The 12299-nt window shown below is 37.1% G+C and overlaps 1 long non-coding RNA gene across 1 annotated transcript in view; it reads right to left on the reverse strand.

The window, feature by feature from the left end:
- LOC148412674 (uncharacterized) overlaps positions 1-12299 on the reverse strand; it is a 75291-nt gene that overhangs the window by 37381 nt on the left and 25611 nt on the right. The window contains exon 3 of the long non-coding RNA XR_015867735.1: positions 1239-1304. This is a non-coding gene — a long non-coding RNA (uncharacterized LOC148412674). The remainder of the gene's footprint in view (positions 1-1238; positions 1305-12299) is intronic.

Genomic DNA, 12299 nt, shown 5'->3' on the forward strand with positions numbered 1-12299 from the left:
ACGCCGACTACCTCCCCCTCTCGGTACTAAAATTCACCAACGCCGAGTAGCCCCCAAACTGGAAACCATCATCTCCAAAGAATTTATTTCACATAGCAGACCAACTTGTCATCAGTGGGGAAAGTATTCAAAGGGAGTTTCGTTACACCAGCGTTGCAGCTGTTTCCTGTCCGGCGAGCACCTTGCATCAGTCGCATTCTTGCTACAACCGCTAATACCTTTAGGGAGCCTCCCTTCGTAAAGCTTAAAGCGGAGAAGGGGGTCGCCGGTGTATCTTGGAATGATTTCAGCCCCGCTTGTTCGGAAAAAACCCAAGAAAAACTGGAATAACCTATTTTCTTTCAAGTGGTCCACTTCCACAGTCGTTTATTTCCATGCGTCGTTGGATGAAATCATACTCAAAATTTTGATTCCGCTCCAAATCCAAACCACTTGACAGATGATCGAAGTTTATTTTTGTATAACATGAGTTTTTCTCAACTAAATACTCTGTTCTGGTCATGGGCAGGAATCAGGTGATCTCTGAAACCAGTTTCTAACGTTAAATCAAAAGAACGATTGGAATTGGACAATCAATTTGGATTTAAAAGATGTCAGTTAATTGAAATTAACCAAATGGTCTCACTTTAGAAAAAAATACGTCAAGATACCGTACGTATCAAATTGTTTGTACGGTATTTCCAAGGTCATCCAAGGCCTAGATACACCAAGCCGACGTAACGACGGAAATTACACTGCAACGGACAAACAGCGACACTTAACTAATGCGTGAGAAGTAATACCACTCCGTACCATCGGGGGCGATAGTCACTCTTTGTCATTGTTAGAAAATACCATCTAGAAAGCTCTTTATGGGGGCACGATATAAAACCTGAATGACGTATAGCTTTTTCACTAATGACCTAGCGAAGCAAATGCTCATGTTTTTGACAAAATATCGTGCAATGCGGACAGAAATCCTACCTGATATCATCAGTTGTGTTCCCATAGTGTGGCTTTCGTCACTTTGTTGACATATCTTTAAGGGAAGATCCAATTGTGGTCTCTCTTGCGCTGGATTGACAAAATCGGTCAAATTGTCAAAGCGTTCCCTCGCTCGATGTTTATCAACAGCCAATCAGAGTGAACAAATTCCACAACGGTCCCAACAGTGATGTAACATGCTAATTCAGCCACAAACACTCCCAAGAGCTCCGGCGTTACGGCGGTGTTTTCTAATCTAATTAGACGGTGCATACCGACATGTGGACTCTTCCAGACTTCCGATGTTGGATTGGTGTATCTAAGTCTATCGTGAGTTGACCCTGGGGAAAAAAAAAAATAAACAAAAAAACACACAATTGAATCTCAAACATTTGAAGGGATCATTTTACAGTTATTTTTTTCATGGGTCCTTCAAAGAACCTCGTTCTTGAAAATTTGAAAATAAATACAGAAATAGCAAATTTCAATCACTGGTATCAGGCATAATCCTGGCATCTCCAAAATCCGAACTTTTTAGGTGACCCTCAAAATGTTTTCGCATCGCATGCAAAACTTTCAAATGGTGAATAATTTGTAAAACCGCACATTGAGGACTGACCAATAGATCTATAGATCAGGAGTAGGGAACTCCGGTTCCTCCGGAGCCGTATCCCACCCGTTTTCCATGTCTCCCAAAACACCTGATTCAAATGATCAGGATTGTGAAGTCTTTTTCCACACAGCTTGCTGACGAGATGATCATCAGAATCAGGTGTGTTTCGAGAGAGAGACGACAAAAGCGGGCGGGTACGGCTCTTGAGGAACCGGAGTTCCATACGCTTGGTGTAACCTTTCGTGGAAAAAGAAAATGAAATGTACCAAAACCACAAATGATTTTTGACGCTAAATTATGACAAAATAATTGCGTTTTCGCCATTGCCGAATTTGATGTCGCAATGAAACTAATACCTGGGTGGCCAAGTCCGGTCCGGTAGAGCCAAACTCCAGCCCGTTTTTTTCATGTTTCTCTCCAACCAACACACCTGATTTAAATGATTAACATAGAATACATCATCAACATTGAATACCAATAACAACACTGATTTGAATCAGGTGCGTTGGTTGAAGAGAAACATAAAATACGGGCTGGATTTTGGATTTCCAGGACCGGCCATTGGCCACCCCTGCGCTAAATAGTTTAGCTCCGCAAGGTCAAAGCTCGACCAAATCGAAGCGCTCGTTTTTTTGTTTGTTTTTATCTAACCGAAGCCAACTAACAATATGGGCCAGTATATCAAATATTTTGGGATCAAAACGACCATTTTTTTTCCCCCTTCCATTGTAAAAACCCAATATGGATTCCAGCTAGCTTGTATTTATTGTTCAGTGGACTTTTTGGATGTGTTTTCTTTCTTGTCTCAAACACTGCCAGCGTGTCATTCTACTGCTGCGTCATCCCTGGCTTTTTAATTCTTCCTCCTCCGCCACGCCACGACGTATTGTCACGACACACGCGAGAAAAGATTAACTTCATTATTAATCCTTATTATCATTGCCAGGGACGCCTCCGCATTTTGTTACCTCATTTTTCTTTTTTTTTTGGGGAGTTAAAATCCTTATAAGGAAAAAAAAACGTGATCGCAGTTTGTCCTTTTTAAGCGCACGAGGGATTAAGTGTGTCTAACATCAGCGTTAGCATCTTCTTCGGAAATTAAGTGAATTATTAAGAACTCCTGTCGAGACTGGATTAGTGGCAGTAAGCACGAACCTGTTTTTATTTTTTAGACTATTTTTTTTTCACCCATTTCTCTTACAGGCGCAATAACTAGCCCAAAAGCTAGTAACCCTAAAAAAAAAAAAAATGGGTGAAAACGTAAGCAAGGCAACTTTGGCGCTGTCCAATTGAACTTTAAGATGTCAAAATTTTCAATGTTTGGTTAATTTTTGTTCATGTTCAAGCTCTTAAAAAATTCAAATATGTATGGAGAACAATTGAGGTTATTTCTACGGGAACAAAATAAGGTCTTAGTCAATAAATCGTAAAAATGTTAAGATACAGATAATTTACTAACCTATAGGTGTCAAACTCAAGGCCCGGGGGCCAGATCCGGCCCACCACATCATTTTATGTGGCCCGCCAGATGCTAATTTTCACTTCCAAGTTTCCGGCTTGTAACATCTAATTTCCAAGTTTATCTTCAACCTTTACACATTTTTTGTTGCCAATTTCCCTTTTAAACAGTTTTTAGCGGCCTCTGGGTTCAAATTATGTAAATATATGACGATCATACGTCAAATTTTTCTGAATTCACTGTCATAACGGCCCTCCCACAGAAACTATAATAATTAAAATGTGACCAATGATAACAATGAGTTTGACATTTTTTATATATATATATATATATATATATATATATATATATATATATATATATATATAGGAAGAAGGATTTTTTTTTTTTTGCTGAACTAGGATCTTGAGTTTTCCATCCAATGAAAATGCATGTTCTATTTAAGTGTCCAACTGTCCTCCAAAGCACATTTGCCGCCTTAAACTATTCCAAAAGTGCCTTTTCCCTATTTTTCCCCCTGCCAAACGTTTAAAGTGCCACTTTTGCCTCTGTCATCAAAATCTTTGAAAAAAGACGAGGCTCAAGGAAGCTCGTCCGTTTGAAACTTTTCGCCTCTCTGATTGGACCAGGGTATGTCTTCATCGGCCAATGGCGTACCGTCGCCGTCTCTTTGCGGAAAAGACGCGTCTCAGGGCATTGAATGTTCTTTTTGACCTACTAACGTTTCCCCATGTGTCCATCTTGCCTTGTCTCTGGCTAACAAACATTCCTTCAATGAGTTCAATGGCAGGGTGGTCGCACAAAAACAAAAATGCGACGAAATTGTGGAGAATTTTGCCCCCACTGGATTTTTTTCTCTCGTTATTATTCAACTGTTCTGCATTAAAAAGTAGAATTTATTATTCTTAGTATTATACATTGACTGTAAGTTCCTTATCCGTATAATGGTGCACTAAAATGTGTTTTGTTTTTTTAATTGTGTGGTATAGATTTTTTGTGTGTTGTTTTGACAATAGAGGGGCTAGACTGAGAATTTTAAGGACGAAAATAAACCATGTAATCATTTTTTGTTGCTCACGCCCAAAAAAAGTATAAAGGGAAAAAAAGCGTGCAATAAAGAATCTTGTGTGAGTTTCATCTGACTGCTCAGCTTGACTTTTTTATTTTTTGCTGTTTTTTTTCCACCCCCTGTGATGTCCCGGGGACGTGTTGAAATCCAAGGTAGATCATTTGATTTCAAGAAATATCCGCAAATTAAATATTCAAGTTCACAGCTGCTGAAATAAGTGAGTTAGTGAAGTTAAATATTCATTTTGGCAGCAAAAATGAGCACCCAAAAAACGACTCCTGGCTAATAAATAAAAATTTGAGATGACCATGCTTTTCATTTAAAGCTAATTATAATAAGAAAAAGAATTAATTTAATTAAAAAATAATTACTTATAGTAATTACCTGTGTTTCTTTGTTAGCGATGAGTTATACTTAATACACAAGATAATTTTTAACCAAATCAATAAAAAAAATATGTATTTAACTCAGGCTTTTTGATGTGTGATATCAAAGGAAAAGCATACAAAACAAACATCATGCTAAAATATTGCGTACATAGTCAAAACGTGACAACTTTCAATATGGCATGCTGCCGTCCCTTCCAAATGCTCAAAAACAGGTGGTCAAGCTATAGGTGTCAAATTTAGCCCATGTCAGGCTCAATTACTGCCATTCATTTTTGGACATATTGAAAACCCAATGTTTTATCATTCATTTCCCCCATTTTTTGTATTAATATTTTCAATGGCAACTTGCGAACGGGGTGCAATAAAAAAAAAAATGTGTTGACAAGCCAGAGCCACCGGGTGGTGCTATCGGCCAACTTATGAAATTTGCAAACCTTTAAATGACTTCAATGATTGGCTTAGCCTGGACTCCTATAGTGCAGAAGTCAATTTGAAAAATGTATAAATATGCGCCTGTAGTTACTTTTACTGTAATCGCATTTTTACAATTTTTGTACATGAACATTTTGAGGGGTGAAAGTAAATCTATAATTATATTTGCCGATGTTATGGCCCTTTCAAAGTCAGCACAAGTTAGGTGATAATAAGTGAAAAAATCTAGTGAAAATCTAGTGAAAAATCCCCGGAAACCCAGGGGTTAATACAGGACATTGAATCATCCACAAATGTGAACGCATCATATTTCCAATTGAACAGTAATTTGAACTTACATATGCTGTTATTTTGGTACAGCGCTTCCATTGGCCAAAATCACGTGAATAAAATGATTTTACACCTTAGAGAGTAAGAGGCGCCAAGTTTGGTGAGTCATCTTTTAACGGTAAAATATGAAGTCCGTTCTGTATAAAAATTCAAGAGAAAAAAAATGAACAGTAACAAGCTAATACGCTGAAGCTGCAAAAGTATTGGCACAGCCAACCATTTGATCGACGCGACAGCTGTTCTACGAAGAATCATCAATATGTCGTCGCCTGGGGCAACCAAGTAAGTCACCCAACTCAGTGATGTCATTTTGAGATCGCAAAATGATATATATATATATATATATATATATATATATATATATATATACATATATATATATATATATACACACAGTCAATCACTATTAAGGATTGAGTTATCTTTAACGAGCAAGCCATTTTTAACACTATTGGTAAATAGTACCATCGATTTGTGAAAAAATGTGAAATTGACTGTCGCAAGAAAAAAAAAAAAGTTGCCGGCAGTAACGGTGGTATGCAAGTGGCAGAAGCACACAAAGACAGAAAGAAACAGCTGCGCTGTGATGAATGCCCTACATTGATTCCACAGGAAGCTGCTTCATCTGTCACTACTGATGCAACCCTTCCACTTCAGCCTTTCACTCACTCACACACACACACGCACACACACGCACACACACACACAGCTGGGCTCAGCGACAAACGTCCCTTTGATGCGTCTTCCTGGAGGCCAAAGCCACCATCGACATCACTTCCTCTCCACTTTCTCTTTTTCAATTCACGCTTGGCATCAACCCCCCCACCCATCCCCAAAGTGTTCAGCAAGCCCGAAGGAGCGGAAGACATTTTTAGTCTATACGCCTAACCCATAAATAATACACAAAATGTTAATGGTATTCACAAAAAAATGGGCATTATGTATTAATAAAATAATTAAAATACAATTATTTTTGATAACTTCAAATTAAAAACGCAATTGATAAAAAAGTTGGGCAGTAAAAAAACAAGCTGTGTCTGCAAAACGTAAAAAATATGAATAAATTCTGTTATTTTCAGTAACTTGAATTAAAAAAAAATCAATAAATCATAAAATATAAATATTAGTAAGACAAAATGCCATGAAAATATAAAATCAATCACAAAATAAATACATGAATAATAATAAAAAGTTAAGTATAAATAAAATGTAAATGCCATAAATTAATTAAATTAAAGTGGTAAATTTTTAATATCTTGAATTAATATTAAAAAATACTAAACACTTTTGTAGTAATAGATTAAATCACCAAAAACAAAAATATACATAAGTAAAAAAAAAGACAAAATCCATGTATGAATGAGTAAAATAAAATTTTAAAAAATACATAAATAATAATAAAAAGGTAAGAATAAATAAAATTAAATGCCATAAATTAATTGGTCCAAAAATTTTACTAACGATTTAAAATTTAAAAATACAAAACACTTTTGTAGTAATAGATTAAATCACAAAATAAATAAAATATACCAAAGTAATAAAAGACAAAGTCCATAATTAAATTAGTAAAATAAAATCACAAAAAAATACATAAATAATAATAAAAAGGTAAGAATAAACAAAATGTAAATGCCATAAATTAATTAAATTAAAGTACTAAAATTTTATAACGATTCAAAATTAAAAAATACAAAACACTTTTGTGGTAATAGATTAAATCACAAAATAAATAAAATATACATAACTAGCAAAAGACAAAATCCATAAATAAATGAGTAAAATAAAATCACAAAAAATAAATACATAAATAATAAAAAAAGTTGAGTATAAATAAAACGTAAATTCCATAAAAATTAAAGTACCTTATTTTTAATACCTTGAATTAAAAAAAAAATCATTACCAAACACAAAAAAAAAAAAGCACAATGCCCTAAAATAATGAAAACACTATATTTTTAATAAGACGGAAGATGGAAAGCGTTCAAGGTCTTCTTGAGTGGCGTGAAGCCTCGGGCGACATTGGGCAGCGTTGCGGTTTTACTTCAAAAGCATTCAAGTGGAGCCCCGCTAATCTAAATCCAATCATTTGTGCACTTTCTTTCCCGCGGTTGGCACAGAATGATCCCGTGTTGTTTGGACGGGGATTACGCTCGTCGGGGCCAGCTTGGGGGGGGGAACAGTATAAAGACTCTTAATAACATTCTAATTAAAAAAAAGAAGAAGAAAAACATCGGCTTGCGAATCTGTATGTGTCTTATCTGCTTTCTTCCCACTCGCATCCTCCATTTTTGTCGCCTTAATGGATTGTTATCCGCCTTCAAGCGACATGCGAAAAAAAAAAAAAAACATGTCGAGTAAGTGTGGCGTCTGCGGGGCCTGCGGGCTAACAACCGCAATGTCTTCATCATAAAAGCTTCCATATCTTTGATACTTTCCATCAGGAGAGATTTGCCCAATAAAGCTTGAAAAAGTAAAAAATTGACCTGGCTAGCTTAACTCTTTCGGCGCCACGGACGAGAATTCTCGTTTTTTAAAATACTTATGTTGTGTGCCGAGAGAATTCTTGTCAAATACGTTTTTTATGGAAGGGGAACTGACACACTTGACTGCTTATTTTAATATTAAGCTAGTACGTACTGTAATTATAACTTTGACCACTGGATGGCAGTGTTGCTAATGTGTTAGAAAGTGGACCGTCGCCATATGAAATTTATTTCTTCTGGAGTTGGGATCGAAAGGCGAAATCGTCGTATGGCTTGCAATAGAAACCTATGCTAATGAGCTAACACGTGCAAAAACCAAGGTAAAAAAATTCACATTTTATATACATATGAAAAATTTGTAATAAGTATATCATTAAATAACATCATAAAAAATACATAAAGGAAAAATGACATTTTATTTACCTTTGGAGTTACATGACTTGAGCTAGTTACTGCCATATTCCCTAACGAGGCTAGCATAGCCTAGCCTAACCTAGCCTAGCCTTCTTCGTAATGTATTTCTTGATTATTTCGTTTCCATACTAATCATCTTCTTACGTCTCCTATAACATCACCTGCAATCTTGGGACACATAGCTAACCAATTCAAGTTTCAATTAAGCACTTAAATGCACTAAAAAAACAATATTGTAAGCACTCACACAGCTCAAGTCTTGAGCATATCAACCAATAGCAGACCGGGATCTTAGTGACGCATATCAGTGCAGGCAGTTTGATGCGAGCAGAAAATAAGAGCAATTATCTAAAAACAGCTGAAGAGGGAGGCAAAACAACAAACACAGCCAAGCTCACAGGTCATGACAGTTGTTGATGCCGAAAAGCGGGAAAAATGCCGTAAGGAGGGGATGAAAAAACTTCATATTCTACTTTGTAACAAGAAAAAACTTATAACTTCAAATCTACTTCCTATTTTTTTTTCTTCAAACTTCGACTGGAAGAACAAGATTTACTCGACTTGGTTTTGCATTTTAAAAGTTGAATATACGAATTGTAACAAGTGTTTACCCACATGTTGTGGATGGTGGCAGTTTTTCCTTCAATTATTTTTTGATTGATCATAAGTATTATTGTTTTTATTTATTTTTAACAGGCAGAGTGTTTTCATTGTCAGTACACGTTCAGAGGAATGTATCCAACAAAAAAACGAACAGGGACACAGCAGTTTGCGAAAGGATTCACTAATGAGGGACTCTCGATATAAGAATGTGTGTGTGGGTGTGTGTCCACAGCGGAGACGCTACCTGGTCTCCCCGAACAATTAAGACGAGCCTCCTTACAGTATCTGCACTCCAATTAATTTTCCTACTTGAAGGAGCGAGCGGAGACTCGCGCGCGGGCGCGAATGGAAGATTAGAGTAAACTCAATTAAATATTGATGGCTATAAATAAACACGCTGGTTTGGCGGGGCGCCACGCCGCGCACTCCATCGCCGATGTTTATCAACTGGGCAAATGTTGAACTTGGCCGGGGGTGGAGGTGAAAGCAAGGGCAAGAATTCCAAGGGATGCGAAACTCAGATTTATTTTCGGAATTTATATATTGGCGATCGGAATGAACGGGACGCAATGATGGTGACAGGTGAGGTTCCTCAGGGTAGTGTTCCGGGCGCCTTTTTAATCTAGATTCATTTTCCATTGTAATTATATTGAGTTTGTTTACCTCATCATAATAGTACGCAGGTGCGTTTTTTTCCTCAATCTCTATTTCTATTTTTTTTTTAATTCAAGCAATTCTGTTAAAACTCAAAGAAAATCCAAGCCCCCGTGAATGTTAAACACTTCGTCAGTATTATCTTTCATCATGTGTTTTTTTTAAACATCACAAAATTATATTCAAACATTAAAGGGACACTGTTTAAGATTTAGACTGTTTACGGACAGCAGGAAGTGCTGGATTTACCATTGTCCGTAGCTATAAAAAACATGGGCGCCTCCGGAGGGGTGCCACCCCTCCATGTAATATCATTTATTGATAACAATTTGTTTTAAATATAATACTAGGTCTAGTCATCATTAAACGATATTACATGGAGGGGTGGCACCCCTCCGATGGCGGCCATGTTTGTTTAGCTACGGTGTCTTAAACAGTGTCCCGTAATAGTACGCAGGTGTTTTTTTTCCCCTCAATCTCTATTTCTATTTTATTTAATTGAAGCAATTCAGTTAAAATTCAAAGAAAATCCAAGCCCCCGTGCATGTTAGAAGCGCTTCCTCAGTATTATCTTTCATCATGTGTTTTTTTTAACATTACAAAATTATATTCATACATTAAAGGGACACTGTGTAAGATTTAGACCGTTTACGGACAGCAGGAAGTGCTGTAGCTATAACAAACATGGGCGCCTCCGGAGGGGTGCCACCCCTCCATGTAATATCATTTAATGATAACTAGACCTAGGATTATATTTAAAACAAACTGTTGGTCGTTAAGAACAGGTTTATTTGCAAGTTTTTGAAATGTATTATCATTTAATGTATTCCTTTTTAATGAAAAATGGTCTAAATCTTACACATTGTCCCTTTAAATATCTCCAACAAAGTATGAAACTGTTGGTGGTGTAAACGTGTACTACAAAGATTTTCCAATTGTCAGCGTCATTGCTTTTATCAGATTGCCAGCGGAAACACACAAACATATTGTAATCAAAACATTGGCAAAGCATCCAATTCTTCAGTAATGGCAAATATCGCATTTTGGGCTCGTCACAAAATTGTCTTCCAATTCCAAAAGTAAAAGTTTTATGCGAGCATATTGCGCCTATCCCTCTCCTATGTGGTCTCCTTTTATTTCCCGAGGGAAAAGGCAGACTTTTTTTTTAGGGGGGGGGGGGGGCGGGGGGTTTATCATAGGCAAAAGGCGGAGAGCGAAAAAGCCTCCATTCACAGCTCCATAATAGTCTATTCATGAAGGCCCTTGTGCCTTTATTATTTCAAACATTCCGCCAGCACTTACAAGTCCATCCTGCCTCTTTGTGCCGCCATTGTGCAAAGATGCGCTCCATCCACACAAGTCCAAATCGGCCTATTTGTGCAATACTGATGAGACCCCCCGAGGGTATCAATGAAAGGAAATAGGGACATCTTTATCCTGTCCTGCTGGATTATATCTTCTAGTTACCTGCTGCCGAAGCCCACAAAGAAACCAGTCATTCACTTTGGAGCAATTCTTACCTGAATAGGTTCTTTTTTTTTTTTTTTCTTATCTTGAAACAAATTGGGAAATTAAATCATGGGAAGGGAGTCGAGCATCCCGGGTGGTTTTGTCGGGATCGTTTAGAAGGTGAAATTATTTGGAGGAAAAATAATATTTGGATCGTTGAAATTCGTTGCTGTGTTTTGTGGTTTTATCCAGTTTTGCTGAATCATTCTTCAAATAAGGCAGTGTTTTTTTCAAAGCTATAACCTTGCTGCTCATTGGTTCATAACCACGCAGTGCAGGACAAAATCAAGGAAAATTTACATGCAAAAAATGTAGCAACAAGAGTAGCAACATGACGAGATTATTTAAAAAAAAAGAGAAATGGAAAAAAAAAAGGAAATGCGACCAAATGAAAGTGGATTTGCAAAAACAACTTGAGTACAAAGCTGATTTTTTTTTAATATATATTGGATGAAATGTCCTAGTGAAATTTCGACTTTTGTGTTGCAAAAATTGGCATTTTTTTTGTATTATTTTGGCTATTGAAAATCTGATTAAACCCTTGTGCACTGGGTTTAACTGGACTCTACCGCCAACTACTGTCTTGATGTGAAACAAGAAAGTCAACGCTGAGACTATGTCTGTTCATTTGTGTCCACTGTAGTGGACGGTGGGTCACCAAAGGTTAACTAGCGTTAATGGAAGAGTATTGGTTAACAAAAAAATAGAAGAGGCTAAATAAAAGGTCATTGTGATAGCAATCGTTTGTTTTGTGAATTTGTTATCTGGTGTTATCCCCCTCAGACCCAATGTCCACTACAGTGGACATCAATTCACTGACCTGATTTCAGGATGATATAGACGCATTTAAAGTGCTAATTATTTTTCAGAGAATTTCACAAAAACCGACGGCCACTTGCCACACATAAATAAATAATCGAAACATTGATTTAAAATGAAATACTATTTTGTCAAAAAGGGACTATAAATACATTTTACAGACAATGATAACAAAGATATTTTTGTCTCAGGTCAAAATTAATCTGGAATAAGCAAAAAGTAAACTAAGGACCACTTATATTTCGCTAGTGACCGGTGCGCATTGTTCGCGGATCGAATACTTCGGCCGTCTTGTTTAGTGTCTCGTCTCAATTTGTGGCGTCCCAAATCAAGACCTTTGACTTTGCGTGGAGTTGACGAGACGCGGGAGGAAAGACAAACGAGCCGCGTGAAAGGATTAACAGCTACCTGTCAGCCGTGCGGCGTGAGCGCAATCACGATGAAGGAGCTAAATAGCGGCAATCAGCGCAGATGCGTCGCCGCCTTTTCCTCCTCTTCTTCTTGGGCAATTATGCAGGCGTCAGCCTTCTGCCACAGTCACCTACTAATTTCTCCCCAATTT

Source organism: Hippichthys cyanospilos, chromosome 14, assembly GCF_059441005.1.
Source record: "Hippichthys cyanospilos isolate Australia breed blue-spotted pipefish chromosome 14, RoL_Hcya_1.0, whole genome shotgun sequence".
NCBI lineage: Eukaryota > Metazoa > Chordata > Actinopteri > Syngnathiformes > Syngnathidae > Hippichthys > Hippichthys cyanospilos.